At 47.1% G+C, this 17934-nt stretch overlaps 11 non-coding genes and 1 pseudogene across 11 annotated transcripts; 8 read left to right on the top strand and 4 right to left on the bottom strand.

Annotated features, from left to right (window-relative positions):
• Positions 1-264: 264 nt before the first annotated feature.
• Positions 265-428, top strand: LOC135023537 (U1 spliceosomal RNA). Its single transcript, XR_010220480.1, has one exon. It is a non-coding gene; the product is annotated as a U1 spliceosomal RNA (small nuclear RNA).
• A 152-nt stretch (positions 429-580) lies between these two features.
• Positions 581-715, top strand: LOC135023795 (U1 spliceosomal RNA; annotated as a pseudogene).
• Positions 716-1417: 702 nt separating this feature from the next.
• LOC135023502 (U1 spliceosomal RNA) lies at positions 1418-1581 on the top strand. Its single transcript, XR_010220446.1, has one exon. It is a non-coding gene; the product is annotated as a U1 spliceosomal RNA (small nuclear RNA).
• A 152-nt stretch (positions 1582-1733) lies between these two features.
• LOC135023726 (U1 spliceosomal RNA) lies at positions 1734-1896 on the top strand. Its single transcript, XR_010220653.1, has one exon. It is a non-coding gene; the product is annotated as a U1 spliceosomal RNA (small nuclear RNA).
• Positions 1897-2567: 671 nt separating this feature from the next.
• Positions 2568-2731, top strand: LOC135023534 (U1 spliceosomal RNA). The gene has a single exon (XR_010220477.1). It is a non-coding gene; the product is annotated as a U1 spliceosomal RNA (small nuclear RNA).
• A 975-nt stretch (positions 2732-3706) lies between these two features.
• LOC135023535 (U1 spliceosomal RNA) lies at positions 3707-3870 on the top strand. Its single transcript, XR_010220478.1, has one exon. It is a non-coding gene; the product is annotated as a U1 spliceosomal RNA (small nuclear RNA).
• A 6654-nt stretch (positions 3871-10524) lies between these two features.
• LOC135023819 (U5 spliceosomal RNA) lies at positions 10525-10640 on the bottom strand. The gene has a single exon (XR_010220715.1). It is a non-coding gene; the product is annotated as a U5 spliceosomal RNA (small nuclear RNA).
• Positions 10641-10926: 286 nt separating this feature from the next.
• LOC135023850 (U5 spliceosomal RNA) lies at positions 10927-11042 on the bottom strand. The gene has a single exon (XR_010220744.1). It is a non-coding gene; the product is annotated as a U5 spliceosomal RNA (small nuclear RNA).
• Positions 11043-11312: 270 nt separating this feature from the next.
• LOC135023815 (U5 spliceosomal RNA) lies at positions 11313-11428 on the bottom strand. Its single transcript, XR_010220711.1, has one exon. It is a non-coding gene; the product is annotated as a U5 spliceosomal RNA (small nuclear RNA).
• Positions 11429-11572: 144 nt separating this feature from the next.
• LOC135023876 (U1 spliceosomal RNA) lies at positions 11573-11736 on the top strand. The gene has a single exon (XR_010220770.1). It is a non-coding gene; the product is annotated as a U1 spliceosomal RNA (small nuclear RNA).
• Positions 11737-16559: 4823 nt separating this feature from the next.
• Positions 16560-16672, bottom strand: LOC135023865 (U5 spliceosomal RNA). Its single transcript, XR_010220758.1, has one exon. It is a non-coding gene; the product is annotated as a U5 spliceosomal RNA (small nuclear RNA).
• A 1040-nt stretch (positions 16673-17712) lies between these two features.
• LOC135023864 (U5 spliceosomal RNA) lies at positions 17713-17829 on the top strand. The gene has a single exon (XR_010220757.1). It is a non-coding gene; the product is annotated as a U5 spliceosomal RNA (small nuclear RNA).
• The last annotated feature ends 105 nt before the right edge of the window (positions 17830-17934 follow it).

Raw genomic sequence — 17934 nt, forward strand, 5'->3', positions numbered from 1 at the left:
GCTTGGATGACATCACCATATGCAAATCCATCTGCTGCAGGCCTTCCCCCAGGAATGCTTGCACTAGTTGTTGCATTTGGTTTGTTGTTTGGGGGTGCTTCAGTATTAGGCAGCCTTCTGCCCTCCCATGTTCATCTGAAAATATGTGTTCTCCCTGCAGTTGTTGTCCCCAGATGAGAGTTCCCTTATGCTGCCTCAGTTGAATCTCCTTTACTTGACAGAGATGTGCCTGAGCAGCGGCCCTCCCCAGCCCTATCCCAAATCATACTTATTTTGCATAGGAGATACCATGGTCATGAAGATTGTTCTCCCAGGGTTAGGTTCATTCATTGCGTTCTGGGTATGCTGACCTCTGTGATTTCCCCAAATGTGGGAAACTCAACTGCATTATTTGTGGTAGTGGGGGACTGTGTTTGTGCTTTCCTCTGGTCAGCTCTGGTAAAAGTCAGATTTCTTTGTCTCAGATCTTCCTCTAGCCTTGTTCTTCTTTCAAGAGTTCCATTGTGCTGCCTCAGTTGGATCTCCTTCACTTGACAGGGGGGTGCCCGAGCAGCAACCCTCCCCAGCTCTAGCCCAACTCCTACTTACCTGCGAGGTGAGATACTATGATCATGAAGTTGCTTCTCCCAGGGCAAGGCTCACCCATTGCACTCTGGGTGTGCTGCCCCTGCGATTTCCCCAAATGTGGGAAACTTGACTGCATAATTTGTGTTTCCCCTAGTCGGCTCTCATATAATTCAGATCTCTTTGTCTCAGGTCTCTCTCCAGCCTAGTTTGCTGTCTGTTTCCACTTCTTTTTTCTTGAGCCCCTCCCTTCTACACCCTTGTGCACTATCCTGACTTCTCCTCCTGTCTGCTTACTTTGTGCCTTCCGATGCACAATGCAAACTACAGGTAGTGCTGCAGGGCCCACACCCTTTTTCTTGCCTTACAGAGCAGCTCTGGAGCTGTTACAGTGCCAAGCTGCTGCAAGAAATCAGCTTGAATGCTTCAGGGGCTGGGGCATGGCCAACATGAGCCCCACACCGAAGGAGGGTGGGGGTGTTTAATGCAAACTAAGGGTCATCCAAGCGCCGCAAAAGGCCGCCATGCCCTGCATACCCCTTTTCTCTTTTCATATGCAGATGAGGGTTCCAGCCAACTTTGGCCCACTGCTTGGATGACATCACTGTATGCAAATCCGTCTTCTGCAGACCTTCCCCCAGGAATGCTTGTACTAGTTGTTGCATTTGGTTTGTTGTTTGGGGGTGCTTCAGTATTAGGCAGCCTTCTGCCCTCCCATGTTCATCTGAAAATATGTGTTCTCCCGGCAGTTGTTGTCCCCAGATGAGAGTTCCTTTGTGCTGCCTCAGTTGAATCTCCTTTACTTGACAGAGATGTGCCTGAGCAGCGGCCCTCCCCAGCCCTATCCCAAATCATACTTATTTTGCATAGGAGATACCATGGTCATAAAGATTGTTCTCCCAGGGTGAGGTTCATTCATTGCATTCTGGGTATGCTGACCCCTGTGATTTCCCCAAATGTGGGAAACTCAACTGCATTATTTGTGGTAGTGGGGGACTGTGTTTGTGTTTTCCTCTGGTCAGCTCTGGTAAAAGTCAGATTTCTTTGTCTCAGATCTTCCTCTAGCCTTGTTCTTCTTTCGAGAGTTCCATTGTGCTGCCTCAGTTTGATCTCCTTCACTTGACAGGGGGGTACCCGAGCAGCGACCCTCCCCAGCTCTAGCCCAACTCCTACATACCTGCCAGGTGAGATACTATGATCATGAAGGTGCTTCTCCCAGGGCAAGGCTCACCCATTGCACTCTGGGTGTGCTGCTCCTGCGATTTCCCCAAATGTGGGAAACTTGACTGCATAATTTGTGTTTCCCCTGGTCGGCTCTCGTATAATTCAGATCTCTTTGTCTCAGGTCTCTCTCCAGCCTAGTTTGCTGTCTGTTTCCACTTCTCTTTTCTTGAGCCGCTGCCTTCTATGCCCTTGTGCACTCTCCTGACTTCTCCTGTCTGCTTACTTTGTGCCTTCCAACGCACAATGCAAACTACAGGTAGTGCTGCAGGGCCCACACCCTTTTACTTGCCTTTCAGAGCAGCTCTGGAGCTATTACAGTGCCCAGCTGCTGCAAGAAATCAGCTTGAATGCTTCAGGGGCTGGGGCATAGCAAACATGAGCCCCACACCGACGGAGGGTGGAGGTGTTTAATGCGAACTAAGGGTCATCCAAGCGCCGCAAAAGGCCGCCATGCCCTGCATACCCCTTTTCTCTTTTCATATGCAGATGAGGGTTCCAGCCAACTTTGGCCCACTGCTTGGATGACATCACCGTATGCAAATCCGTCTTCTGCAGACCTTTTCCCAGGAATGCTTGTACTAGTTGTTGCATTTGGTTTGTTGTTTGGGGGTGCTTCAGTATTAGGCAGCCTTCTGCTCTCCCATGTTCATCTGAAAATATGTGTTCTCCCTGCAGTTGTTGTCCCCAGATGAGAGTTCCCTTGTGCTGCCTCAGTTGAATCTCCTTTACTTGACAGAGATGTGCCTGAGCAGCGGCCCTCCCCAGCCCTATCCCAAATCATACTTATTTTGCATAGGATATACCATTGTCATGAAGATTGTTCTCCCAGGGTGAGGTTCATTCATTGCATTCTGGGTATGCTGACCCCTGTGATTTCCCCAAATGTGGGAAACTCGACTGCATTATTTGTGGTAGTGGGGGACTGTGTTTGTGCTTTCCTCTGGTCAGCTCTGGTAAAAGTCAGATTTCTTTGTCTCAGATCTTCCTCTAGCCTTGTTCTTTTTTTGAGAGTTTCCTTGTGCTGCCTCAGTTGGATCTCCTTCACTTGACAGGGGGGTGCCCGAACAGCGACCCTCCCCAGCTCTAGCCCAACTCCTACTTACCTGCCAGGTGAGATACTATGATCAGGAAGGTGCTTCTCCCAGGTCAATGCACTCTGGGTGTGCTGCTCCTACGATTTCCCCAAATGTGGGACACTTGATTACATAATTTGTGTTTCCTCTGGTCGGCTCTCGTATAATTCAGATCTCTTTGTCTCAGGTCTCTCTCCAGCCTAGTTTGCTGTCTGTTTCCACTTCTCTTTTCTTGAGCCGCTCCCTTCTATGCCCTTGTGCACTATCCTGACTTCTCCCGTCTGCTTACTTTGTGCCTTCCAACGCACAATGCAAACTACAGGTAGTGCTGCAGGGCCCACACCCTTTTACTTGCTTTACAGAGCAGCTCTGGAGCTGTTACAGTGCCCAGCTGCTGCAAGAAATCAGCTTGAATGCTTCAGGGGCTGGGGCATAGCCAACATGAGCCCCACACCGAAGGAAGGTGGAGGTGTTTAATGCGAACTAGGGGTCATCCAAGCGCCGCAAAAGGCCGCCATGCCCTACACACCCCATTTTTATTTTCATATGCAGACGAGGGTTGAAGCCAACTTTGACCCACTGCTTGGATGACATCACCATATGCAAATCCATCTGCTGCAGGCCTTCCCCCAGGAATGCTTGCACTAGTAGTTGCATTTGGTTTGTTGTTTGGGGGTGCTTCAGTATTAGGCAGCCTTCTGCCCTCCCATGTTCATCTGAAAATATGTGTTCTCCCTGCAGTTGTTGTCCCCAGATGAGAGTTCCCTTGTGTTGCCTCAGTTGAATCTCCTTTACTTGACAGAGATGTGCCTGAGCAGCGGCCCTCCCCAGCCCTATCCCAAATCATACTTATTTTGCATAGGCGATACCATGGTCATGAAGATTGTTCTCCCAGGGTGAGGTTCATTCATTGCACTCTGGGTATGCTGACCCCTGTGATTTCCCCAAATGTGTGAAACTCGACTGCATTATTTGTGGTAGTGGGGGACTGTGTTTGTGCTTTCCTCTGGTCAGCTCTGGTAAAAGTCAGATTTCTTTGTCTCAGATCTTCCTCTAGCCTTGTTCTTCTTTCGAGAGTTCCCTTGTGCTGCCTCAGTTGGATCTCCTTCACTTGACAGGGGGTGCCCGAGCAGCAATCCTCCACAGCTCTAGCCCAACTCCTACTTACCTGCCAGGTGAGATACTATGATCTTCACTGTTAGGGCAATCAGGATGTGGAATTCCCTGCCAGGGAAGGTGGTAATGGCGGACTCTGTAATTGGATTTAAAAAAGGAATGGATACATTTCTGAATGAAAAAGCTATCCAAGGTTATAATACTTAAAATATCAACATGGTTAATCCGGGGGTAACATGAGTTATAGTAGCTAACTAGTCATAAAACATTATTCAGCAAGTATGTAGAATCATCACAACTTAAAACAGGTTGAACACGATGGGCAATTTGCCTCTATTCAACCTCAAAAACTATGTTACTATATGTTACTATATTACTATGTTACTGTAGTATACAGAACACCACAATGTAATGAGCAGTGATAGTGAGCACTGATGAGGATACTAGAACTGACACTGAGCAGCAAGATGCAGCACTGGACTATTAGTAATGTACTGTAGTATGCTGAGCACCACAATGCAGCACAAGACAATGAGCAGTGATACTGAGCACTGATGAGGATACTACTGAGAACTGACACTGAGCAGGAGAGACACACTACTAGTATTACTGAGCAGCAATAAGTAACCACTGATACTGAGCACTGATATTGAGATTTCCACTGAGAGAACATAGCCACGTCCTCTCCGCTCTCTCTTCAATGCACGAGTAAAAATGGCGGCAACGCGCAGCTCTTTATATGGAATCCGAATATCGCGAGAATCCGACAGCGGGATGATGACATTTTCCCTTGTTCAGGTTTTCCGAGTCAGGCGGGAACAACCGAGCCTGCCTCGGACCAGTGTAAACCACGTGGAGTTCGTCGGGAATTCGGTTCTCGGAGAACCGAACCCGCTCCTCTCTACCTTATACCCATCAATTTTTTTATTTTCAATCTAAGCCCCTGCAGTTTTCTGTAAGCATCTGCTTCGCTATGATGATCAACAAGTCACAAGGGCAAACACTCAGGGCTTGAGGCGTAGATCTTAGGACCAGCTGCTACAAGCATGGCAGAGGTGTCACTATCACTGGTGACACCCAGAGAGGTGGCGAGGGAGATTGTAATGCAGTGCGCGCAGATAAGCAGTGCAATGGTAAAAAGGAGGCATGGTTTCATAGGTAGGGGCGTGGCCTGGTGGCCTGAATCTACATTTTGTTGCTCCGGGTGTCCCGGGGGTTGGGGGCTGCACCCGGGGACTAGTGTGTGTGCGGTGCTGGCTCCTGCACAGTGACAGGGCATGGCCACCCAGCATGACGCCTCCATTCTTGACCATGCTGTAATTGCAGTCGCACTGCAGTTCAGCGTGATCATAAAAAATGGTGTAGCCTCCTGCTGGTGCAGACTGTATGTGCGCGCAGGAAGCCGCCACCATTTTTGTGATCACAGCGGCTGAATGTGATGTCATACAGCCGCTGTGACCACGCCCCCTGTGTCTCCTCCGTTGCAGACCCCATTTTGAAGCCTTGCCCCCGCACCGCTCCATCCCTGACTTGGAAATGGAGTGTTGTTGACCCCCCTCTCTCCCCCCCCGCCCCGATTGACAGGCAGAGGCGATCGCATTCTCTGCGGGGTGCCGCAGAAAATGCAGGCACATGCGTATGCTCTTAGCAATTTTTGCAGTTGGAACGCTTATTGTGATTGCAATCCAACCTGAATCAGGCCCTATTACCTATCACAATGCGCTGCGGGCAGTACAAAATTGGGATAATATAGGAGTAAAACTCCCAGACCTGTGCTCCTTAACTGTACCTGGTGGCTAGTGGAGCGGCTGCCCAGTAATCAGTGTCCACGCCAGTGCGCACACGGTCCACCCCCTACGGCCACGCTCCCCTTCATCAGCGGCCTCGTGATCCGGAAGGGCGGTGTGTGTGTGACTGACCTTAGGAAGAAACTGGAGCCTCCGCTGCAGTGACCCAGCAACCAGGGCACGGGAGTATACAGCGCCGCTGGGAGTGATGAAGCTGCAGTAAAGATGTCTATTAGACCTAGCCTGCTGCAGCCCTTGTAGATTCTCATAAAACAAGTTCTTCTTTCTTGTCAAAATTAATAGCTAAGATTAGGCTGCCTGAGGCAGGCCCCTGTTAAGTGGCCTGCTACTGAAGGCACCAACTACAAACTGAGCTCCCTGTTCATGGAAGCGGGGTTATAGAGGAGGATGCGCTGAGCATCTTGGGAACAGTCAAAAGCTTTGAGCCGGTTGGTGCCTCAGATCAAGATCCTACTCTACACCCCAATGTGAATCCTTGTGGAGTCCAGTGTACCCCACAGAAGAAATTAATGTGTCACACCCATTGGCAGCAACCTTAGAATAGCTGCTGACGGGCACAATTGAGAAAGGAAGGGGGGGGGGGGACATTTGAATCCAGCACATAGATGCAATTCAAATATGTAATTTGTACCTTCCTATTTTAAAATATAATGGATGAACCTCACCCTGTGAGAACAATCTTCATGATCAAGAGATCTCATATGCAAAATAAGTATGAGTTGGGATAGGGCTGGGGAGGGTGGCTGCTCGGGCAGCCCCTCCCCCGTCAAGTTAAGGAGATTCAACTGAGGACGCACAAGGGAACTCTCGTCTGGGGACAACAACTGCAGGGAGACCACATCTGTTCAGATGAACATGGGAGGGTGGAAGGCTGCCTAATATTGAAGCACCATCAAATATCAAACCATATGCAACAACTAGTACAAGCATTCCAGGGGGAAGGTCTGCAGAAGACGGATTTGCATACGGTGATGTCATCCAAGCAGTGGGCCAAAGTTGGCTGGAACCCTCATCTGCATATGAAAAGAGAAAAGGGGCATGCAGGGCATGGCGGCCTTTTGCGGTGCTTGGATGACCCCTAGTTCGCATTAAACACCCCCACCCTCCTTTGGTGTGGGGCTCATGTTGGCCATGCCCTATCCCCTGAAGCATTCAAGCTGATTTCTTGCAGCAGCTGGGCACTGTAACAGCTCCAGAGCTGTTCTGTAAGGCAAGTAAAAGGGTGTGGGCCCTGCAGCACCACCTGTAGTTCGCATTGTGCGTTGGAAGGCACAAAGTAAGCAGACGGGAGGAGAAGTCAGGATAGTGCGCAAGGGCATCCTTTTCTCTTAGTCCGTAGAGGATGCTGGGGTCACATTAAGAACCATGGGGTATAGACGGGATCCGCAAGAGACATGGGCACTTTAAGACTTTCAAAGGGTGTGAACTGGCTCCTCCCTCTATGCCCCTCCTCCAGACTCCAGTTATAGGAACTGTGCCCAGGGAGACGGACATTTCGAGGAAAGGATTTATTGTTAAACTAAGGTGAGCATCTTACCAGCTCACACCTTAAGCATGCCGCAGAACGTGGCATTCAACAGAACACAAGCCAACGGCATGAACAATTGCAGCAAAAAGCTGACCAGAACCATAACACAACATGTGTATAACCACAAGTAATAACTGCAGACACAGTATGGACTGGGACGGGTGCCCAGCATCCTCTACGGACTAAGAGAAAAGGATTTACCGGTAGGTATTAAAATCCTATTTTCTCATACGACCTAGAGGATGCTGGGGTCACATTAAGAACCATGGGGTTATACCAAAGCTCTTGAATGGGTGGAAGAGTGCGTACGACTCTGCAGCACCGAATGACCCAACTTGAGGTTATCATCGGCCAAGGTATCAAACTTGTAAAACTTAGCAAAAGTGTTTACTAAATAGCTGCTCGGCAAAGTTGCAATGCCGAGACTCCCCGACCAGCTGCCCAGGATGAACCCACCTTTCTAGTAGAATGGGTCTTCACCTATTTCAGTAACGGCAATCCTGCCGTGGAATGAGCATGCTGAATCTTACCACAGATCCAGCGCATAATGGTCTACATGGAAGCAGGACACCCAATCCTGTTGGGAGCATACAGGACAAACAGAGCCTCTGTTTTCCTAATCTGAACCGTTCTGGTGACATAAATTTTCAAAGTTCTGACCACAGCCAGAGACTTTGACTCAACGAAGGTGTCAGTGGCCAAAGGCACCATGTGGAAAGATGAACCACCTTCGGCAGAAATTGTTGACGTGTCCTCAATTCTGCTCTATCTTCATGAAAGATCAAAGATCAAAAGCTCTTGTGATACTGCATGGTTTGTACTGTTTTCCATGTGCTCCCAGATCTTTCAAGCAAGTAGCATGGTCAAGAAAGTTCTGTTTGAAAAGTAACAACATTTACTGTCATTGTTATAGAATTTGGGAGAAAAAAACAAGAAGAAATCTGCACTGTTGACGCACTGGACAGAATGAATGAATCATAAAATATAACCTTTATTAAGTATGTATTAAAATTGGATAAATATTAATATTATTATCCCAAACTGCAGTGAAACATAAAGGTTAAAATCACAGAACTAACATACATGTGCATAAGAAGAATAAAGAGATGTGAAAAAAAGGTTTAAAAAGCGTGTCCGTGTGTGATTATTTTTGAAGGCACAACCCTGGCGGGGTTGTTTATATAGATATATATGTTGCTAATAATCACTTTCTAGCGTAATGTTATTAAATAGCTGTTAGTATCTATGTCGTCAGGTACCACTGGGTCATATCCTATATACTCCCTTCACTCAATAGGGGTTACCTCCCGGGAAGCCATCCCCATTGGCGAATTTGTGGGGGTGATTGAGTATAACCGGTAAGCTAACCTCCAATTTGTGGGTAAGCTAACCTCCAATTTGTGGGGTGCTTAGGTAGATGGGGATCACTTATTTCTCTGTGTCCCCTAAGACTATATTCCTAAATTCAATACCATAGGGGGATAGCTTTCTATATCGGATAAGGAATCACTTGATAGGGAAATCTCTATGCATCATGGAAAGATCATATTTATTAATATCCAAACTAAAAAAATGATGAATAGCTTTAATTTAGCTGTTTAGATATAGTTAATTGGCGAGATATACCAACAGGTGCGGTTGCCTTAAGGAATATGGCAATTCCAATATAAATAGCAGCCCTCCTTCATATAATCAGCCAGATCTTATTAAATCTGGTCCAGATATAGCCGTTCAGATATACTTAATTGACAACATATATCAATCGGTGGGGTTGCCTTAAGGAATATAGCAATTCCAATTCTCATATAAATAGCAACCTTCCTTCATATATTCAGCCAGATCTTATTTAATCTGATCTAGGCGTAGGCAATAATGCTTTCCTTAGAGGTATAGCCACCTCAATTCTTATTAGGAAGCAAAGTGTCTGTCATAATGGTTTATCCAATTCATCTAAGAAATAATATATTCCATGTGTCAGAGATTCATTACTCTCTATTTACACTGTTAAAGAGTTAATTCTTATTATGTTACAGTGTAATGAAATTATCATATAGGGAGATGTGGCAATTCCATGTGCTATATATATAATAACCCTTAGTGGTCCAGATTCCACAATGAGGAATTTTCTTATAAACCGCTGAAACACACAGCTGTTTGACTGACTTCCAAATATATCTATCTCACTTTGTAACAGTCTTATGATAGAGAAACTGTTACATATTCGGTCACTTAGTTATCTAAAGGTAAACAGACTCAGTGTGAGGGTAATATAATATATCAAATGCGCTGTCAATAATCGTGGTAACTGGTGTAATAATGTGGTATATTGAGTATGCTAGTAAGGCATATAACAGCTCTCCAGCCTTTAAGTGTTACCAATCAATTTGTTACACTGTAAAGGATTTATGGTGTCCTGTTAGGACATGCAGCTGCTAGGCTGACTCAAAGATTTATCCATTTGTAACAATTATGTAACAGTTATATACATGTTACTGGTATTACATAGAAATAATATGACACAGGCCAGCAGTCCCATGTGTCTAGATTCCACAATAGGAGATTTTCTTTGTCTTATAAACTGCTGGAACACACAGCTGCTAGACTGACTTCAAATATATATATTACTTTGTAACAGTCTTATAGTAAAGAGACTGTTACACACTGTCATTTAGTTATCTCAAGGTTAGCAGATTCTGTGTGAGGATAGTGTTCTGTTAGAACATGCAGCTGCTAGGCTGACTCATAGAAAATGTATCCATTTGTAACAAATGACACATACAGCATTAAATTAATATCTATAGCAGCCCATGTGACATCTCTACTCTTATCATAATTGTCTGGTTATTGCCAATCTGGACAGCAGGAGTGATATATATTCACTAGTCCCAATATCCCATCATATAAATATACCCACACTGATATACTTTCTTATCAAGAGTTATTAGTAGCTATCTGTATGCACTTTAGACATTGTAATTGCTAAGTGACATCATATCTAGTGTATTCCTTTCTTATAGCTCAGCTTCTATTCCCTATTAGTGGAGACTAACAGCTAACATCATAATCATATATTTTTGTTTTATAACATTTCACATGAGTCAAATACACGCGGACACGCCGTGCCCTACCCGCGTGTTTCACTGCATCTATGGCAACTTACATTAAAGCTAACAAGAAAGCACACTCGTTCTGTCTTTAAACTGATAAAAGAAACCCCAATAATATGGGGCATGCAAAAATTGAGATAAAACTCAGTTTTGCTCCTCTCCACGGAAATCTTTAGTAAAAGGCGAAAGATTTGTTCGTTCTGAAGAGAAACCAGAGCATGACCAAGATTCCACCTGTCGCCTGAGTGCCATGCCAGCAGTCCTCATTCAGCTCAAAGTGAGCACCCAATATGAAAGAAAGAAAGCAGATTTCTCACCAGGCTTCCCCTTGCTATAAGCATGGTTTGTACTCTTTTCCATGTGCTCCCAGATCTTTCAAGCAATTAGTATGGTCAAGAAAGTTCTGCTTGAAAAGAAACAGACATTTACTGTCATTGTTATACAAATAAACTTACATTAAAGCCAACAAGAAAGCACACTCGTTCTGTCTTTAAACTGATAAAAGAAACCCCAATAATATGGGGCATGCAAAAATTGAGATAAAACTCAGTTTTGCTCCTCTCCACGGAAATCTTTAATAAAAGGCGAAAGATTTGTTCATTCTGAAGAGAAACCAGAGCATGACCAAGATTCCACCTGTCGCCTGAGTGCCATGCCAGCAGTCCTCATTCAGATCAAAGTGAGCGCCCAATTTGAAAGAAAGCAGATTTCTCACCTGGCTTCTCCTTGCTATAAGCATGGTTTGTACTGTATTCCATGTGCTCCCAGATCTTTCAAGCAAGTAGCATGGTCAAGAAAGTTCTGTTTGAAAAGAAACAAACATTTACTGTAATTTCTATGCAAATGAGCTTTCATTAAAGCACACTCATTCTATCTTTAAACCGATAAAAGAAACCCCAAAAAGATGGGGCATGCAAAAATTGAGGTAAAACTCAGTTTTGCTCCTCTCCACGGAAATCTTTAGTAAAAGGCGAAAGATTTGTTCGTTCTGAAGAGAAACCAGAGCATGACCCAGATTTTCATCTGAAAATATGTGTTCTCCCTGCAGTTGTTGTCCCCAGATGAGAGTTCCCTTGTGCTGCCTCAGTTGAATCTCCTTTACTTGACAGAGATGTGCCTGAGCAGCGGCCCTCCCCAGCCCTATCCCAAATCATACTTATTTTGCATAGGAGATACCATGGTCATGAAGATTGTTTTCCCAGGGTGAGGTTCATTCATTGCATTCTGGGTATGCTGACCCCTGTGATTTCCCCAAATGTGGGAAACTCGACTGCATTATTTGTGGTAGTGGGGGACTGTGTTTGTGCTTTCCTCTGGTCAGCTCTGGTAAAAGTCAGATTTCTTTGTCTCAGATCTTCCTCTAGCCTTGTTCTTCTTTCGAGAGTTCCCTTGTGCTGCCTCAGTTGGATCTCCTTCACTTGACAGGGGGTGCCCGAGCAGCAATCCTCCACAGCTCTAGCCCAACTCCTACTTACCTGCCAGGTGAGATACTATGATCTTCACTGTTAGGGCAATCAGGATGTGGAATTCCCTGCCAGGGAAGGTGGTAATGGCGGACTCTGTAATTGGATTTAAAAAAGGAATGGATACATTTCTGAATGAAAAAGCTATCCAAGGTTATAATACTTAAAATATCAACATGGTTAATCCGGGGGTAACATGAGTTATAGTAGCTAACTAGTCATAAAACATTATTCAGCAAGTATGTAGAATCATCACAACTTAAAACAGGTTGAACACGATGGGCAATTTGCTTCTATTCAACCTCAAAAACTATGTTACTATATGTTACTATATTACTATGTTACTGTAGTATACAGAAAACCAAAATGCAATGAACAGTGATAGTGAGCACTGATGAGGATACTAGAACTGACACTGAGCAGCAAGATGCAGCACTGGACTATTAGTAATGTACTGTAGTATGCTGAGCACCACAATGCAGCACAAGACAATGAGCAGTGATACTGAGCACTGATGAGGATACTACTGAGAACTGACACTGAGCAGGAGAGACACACTACTAGTATTACTGAGCAGCAATAAGTAACCACTGATACTGAGCACTGATATTGAGATTTCCACTGAGAGACCATAGCCACGTCCATTCCGCTCTCTCTTCAATGCACGAGTAAAAATGGCGGCAACGCGCAGCTCTTTATATGGAATCCGAATCTCGCGAGAATCCGACAGCGGGATGATGACATTTTCCCTTGTTCAGGTTTTCCGAGTCAGGCGGGAACAACCGAGCCTGCCTCGGACCAGTATAAACCACGTGGAGTTCGTGGGGAATTCGGTTCTCGGAGAACCGAACCCGCTCCTCTCTACCTTATACCCATCAATTTTTTTATTTTCAATCTAAGCCCCTGCAGTTTTCTGTAAGCATCTGCTTCGCTATGATGATCAACAAGTCACAAGGGCAAACACTCAGGGCTTGAGGCGTAGATCTTAGGACCAGCTGCTACAAGCATGGCAGAGGTGTCACTATTACTGGTGACACCCAGAGAGGTGGCGAGGGAGATTGTAATGCAGTGCGCGCAGATAAGCAGCGCAATGGTAAAAAGGAGGCATGGTTTCATAGGTAGGGGCGTGGCCTGGTGGCCTGAATCTACATTTTGTTGCTCCGGGTGTCCCGGGGGTTGGGGGCTGCACCCGGGGACTAGTGTGTGAGCGGTGCTGGCTCCTGCACAGTGAAAAGGCATGGCCACCCAGCATGACGCCTCCCTTCTTGACCATGCTGTAATTGCAGTCGCACTGCAGTTCAGCGTGATCATAAAAAATGGTGTAGCCTCCTGCTGGTGCAGACTGTATGTGCGCGCAGGAAGCCGCCACCATTTTTGTGATCACAGCGGCTGAATGTGATGTCATACAGCCGCTGTGACCACGCCCCCTGTGTCTCCTCCGTTGCAGACCCCATTTTGAAGCCTTGCACCCGCACCGCTCCATCCCTGACTTGGAAATGGAGTGTTGCTGACCCACCTATCCCCCCCCCCCCCCCGATTGACAGGCAGAGGCGATCGCATTCTCTGCGGGGTGCCGCAGAAAATGCAGGCACATGCGTATGCTCTTAGCAATTATTGCAGTTGGATCGCTTATTGTGATTGCAATCCAACCTGAATCAGGCCCTATTACCTATCACAATGCGCTGCGGGCAGTACAAAATTGGGTTAATATAGGAGAAAAACCCCCAGACCTGTGCTCCTTAACTGTACCTGGTGGCTAGTGGAGCGGCTGCCCAGTAATCAGTGTCCACGCCAGTGCGCACACGGTCCACCCCCTACGGCCACGCTCCCCTTCATCAGCGGCCTCGTGATCCGGAAGGGTGGTGTGTGTGTGACTGACCTTAGGATGAAACCGGAGCCTCCGCTGCAGTGACCCAGCAACCGGGGCACGGGAGTATACAGCGCCGCTGGGAGTGATGAAGCTGCAGTAAAGATGTCTATTAGACCTAGCCTGCTGCAGCCCTTGTAGATTCTCATAAAACAAGTTCTTCTTTTCTTGTCAAAATTTATAGCTAAGAATAGGCTGCCTGAGGCAGGCCCCTGTTAAGTGGCCTGCTACTGAAGGCACCAACTGCAAACTGAGCTCCCTGTTCATGGAAGCGGGGTTATAGAGGAGAATGCACTGAGCATCTTGGGAACAGTCAAAAGCTTTGAGCCGGTTGGTGCCTCAGATCAAGATCCTACTCTACACCCCAATGTGAATCCTTGTGGAGTCCAGTGTACCCCACAGAAGAAATAAATGTGTCACACCCATTGGCAGCAACCTTAGAATAGCTGCTGACGGGCACAATTGAGAATGGAAGGGGGGGGGGGGGGACATTTGAATCCAGCACATAAATGCAATTCAAATATGTAATTTGTACCGTCCTATTTTAAAATATAATGGATGAACCTCACCCTGTGAGAACAATCTTCATGATCAAGAAATCTCATATGCAAAATAAGTATGAGTTGGGATAGGGCTGGGGAGGGTGTCTGCTCTGGCAGCCCCTCCCCCGTCAAGTTAAGGAGATTCAACTGAGGAAACACAAGGGAACTCTCGTCTGGGGACAACAACTGCAGGGAGACCACATCTTTTCAGATGAACATGGGAGGGCGGAAGGCTGCCTAATACTGAAGCACCATCAAATATCAAACCATATGCAACATCTAGTACAAGCATTCCTGGGGGAAGGTCTGCAGCAGACGGATTTGCATACAGTGATGTTATCCAAGCAGTGGGCCAAAGTTGGCTGGAACCCTCATCTGCATATGAAAATAGAAAAGGGGCGTGCTGGGCATGGCGTCCTTTTGCAGTGCTTGGATGACCCCTAGATCTCATTAAACACCCCCACCCTCCTTTGGTGTGGGGCTCATGTTGGCCATGCCCCATCCCCTGAAGCATTCAAGCTGATTTCTTGCAGCAGCTGGGCACTGTAACAGCTCCAGAGCTGTTCTGTAAGGCAAGTAAAAGGGTGTGGGCCCTACAGCACCACCTGTAGTTCGCATTGTGCGTTGGAAGGCACAAAGTAAGCAGACGGGAGGAGAAGTCAGGATAGTGCGCAAGGGCATCCTTTTCTCTTAGTCCGTAGAGGATGCTGGGGTCACATTAAGAACCATGGGGTATAGACGGGATCCGCAAGAGACATGGGCACTTTAAGACTATCAAAGGGTGTGAACTGGCTCCTCCATCTATGCCCCTCCTCCAGACTCCAGTTATAGGAACTGTGCCCAGGGAGACGGACATTTCGAGGAAAGGATTTATTGTTAAACTAAGGTGAGCATCTTACCAGCTCACACCTTAAGCATGCCGCAGAACGTGGCATTCAACAGAACACAAGCCAACGGCATGAACAATTGCAGCAAAAAGCTGACCAGAACCATAACACAACATGTGTATAACCACAAGTAATAACTGCAGACACAGTATGGACTGGGACGGGTGCCCAGCATCCTCTACAGACTAAGAGAAAAGGATTTACCGGTAGGTATTAAAATCCTATTTTCTCATACGACCTAGAGGATGCTGGGGTCACATTAAGAACCATGGGGTTATACCAAAGCTCTTGAACGGGTGGAAGAGTGCGTACGACTCTGCAGCACCGAATGACCCAACTTGAGGTTATCATCGGCCAAGGTATCAAACTTGTAAAACTTAGCAAAAGTGTTTACTAAATAGCTGCTCGGCAAAGTTGCAATGCCGAGACTCCCCGACCAGCTGCCCAGGATGAACCCACCTTTCTAGTAGAATGGGTCTTCTCCTAATTCAGTAACGGCAATCCTGCCGTGGAATGAGCATGCTGAATCTTACCACAGATCCAGCGCATAATGGTCTGCATGGAAGCAGGACACCCAATCCTGTTGGGAGCATACAGGACAAACAGAGCCTCTGTTTTCCTAATCTGAACCGTTCTGGTGACATAAATTTTCAAAGTTCTGACCACAGCCAGAGACTTTGACTCAACGAAGGTGTCAGTGGCCAAAGGCACCATGTGGAAAGATGAACCACCTTCGGCAGAAATTGTTGACGTGTCCTCAATTCTGCTCTATCTTCATGAAAGATCAAATAAAGGCTCTTGTGATACTGCATGGTTTGTACTGTTTTCCATGTGCTCCCAGATCTTTCAAGCAAGTAGCATGGTCAAGAAAGTTCTGTTTGAAAAGAAACAAACATTTACTGTCATTGTTATGCAAATAAACTTACATTAAAGCTAACAAGAAAGCACACTCGTTCTGTCTTTAAACTGATAAAAGAAACCCCAATAATATGGGCATACCTCCCAACTTTGTCGGCTCGCATAGAGGGACACACGCGCGGCGAAGTCGCGCGCGCTCCCAAAAAGGGTGTGGCCTAAGTAAAAGGGGGTGTGGCTTCACGGGAGGACCCGCGATCGCGAGTCACGCCCCCGTTTTCGGCACTGAGGGGGCATGCCCAGCGCTCTGTGAGCCGCTGGCATGCCACCTCTCCCTCTGACTTCAGTGAATAGACGCTGTGCGCATGCGCACAGCGTCTATTCACCGCTGCTCTGCTAAGCAGGGCAGCGACAGACAGAGCCTCCCAACTGTCCTCCCCACCGCGGGACACTGCGGCCCGCAGGTGGGACAGCGGGACAGTCCCCCAAAAACGGGACTGTCCCGCGAAAATCGGGACAGTTGGGAGGTATGATATGGGGCATGCAAAAATTGAGATAAAACTCAGTTTTGCTCCTCTCCACGGAAATCTTTAATAAAAGGCGAAATATTTGTTAGTTCTGAAGAGAAACCAGAGCATGACCAAGATTCCACCTGTCGCCTGAGTGCCATGCCAGCAGTTCTCATTCAGCCAGGGCCGGCGCTACCACTAGGCTGCTTTAGGCAGCTGCCTATGGGCGGCGACCACTGGAGGGCGGCACTGCTTAGTGAACGAAAGTGAAAGAGAACACTTTTTTATCATGTGCCTCAGCAGAAACAGAGGAGCTGCTCGTGTGCGCCCACCACGTCTGTCTGACTCTGCCTTCAAAAGTGAGTTGACTGACTGTGTGCCTACTTCTGCAACCCTGCCGTGCCGCCGCCCCCCCACCTCTGCGATCATAACACATTCCACTATGTTATGTGGGCTATGTGCAGCCTGCTGCCGCCTGTGCTCCTGAGTCCGGGGTCCCGGGTCCCACAGTATCAGCCTATCACTGACTACCCGCCGCTCCCCCACGCGATGGTCTCCCGCGTCCCCCCCCATCACCCCTGCATTTGGGCACAGGGCACATGAAGGAGAGTCACCCGCTGGCCTGGTCCGCTCCGCATCACTGACTACCCGCCGCTCCCCCACGCGATGGTCTCCCGCGCCGCGTCCCCCCCCCCCATCACCCCTGCATTTAGGCACAGGGCACATGAAGGAGAGTCACCCGCTGGCCTGGTCCGCACTGCTGCCGCATCGGGCGCCGCCTCTCCCTACAATCCAGTGCAAATTGTTATCCGCGCTACCCCCCCAATCCCGCGACCGGCTCCCGCATCAGTACCTGCTGCTGCCTCTTTTTGTGACAAGCGCCCCCACAGCTATTAGGCTCCCGCTGCACCCCCCCCTCCCCTCCTGTTAGCTTTAATGTAAGTTTATTTGCATAACAATGACAGTAAATGTTTGTTTCTTTTCAAACAGAACTTTCTTGACCATGCTACTTGCTTGAAAGATCTGGGAGCACATGGAATACAGTACAAACCATGCTTATAGCAGGGAGAAGCCAGGTGAGAAATCTGCTTTCTTTCAAATTGGGCGCTCACTTTGATCTGAATGAGGACTGCTGGCACAGCACTCAGGCGACAGGTGGAATCTTGGTCATGCTCTGGTTTCTCTTCAGAACGAACAAATCTTTCGCCTTTTATTAAAGATTATCCGTGGAGAGGAGCAAAACTGAGTTTTATCTCAATTTTTGCATGCCCCATATTATTGGGGTTTCTTTTATCAGTTTAAAGACAGAACGAGTGTGCTTTCTTGTTAGCTTTAATGTAAGTTTATTTGCATAACAATGACAATAAATGTCTGTTTCTTTTCAAGCAGAA

This window comes from Pseudophryne corroboree, unplaced genomic scaffold (genome assembly GCF_028390025.1).
Source record: "Pseudophryne corroboree isolate aPseCor3 unplaced genomic scaffold, aPseCor3.hap2 scaffold_400, whole genome shotgun sequence".
In the NCBI taxonomy this organism is placed as follows: Eukaryota; Metazoa; Chordata; class Amphibia; order Anura; family Myobatrachidae; genus Pseudophryne; species Pseudophryne corroboree.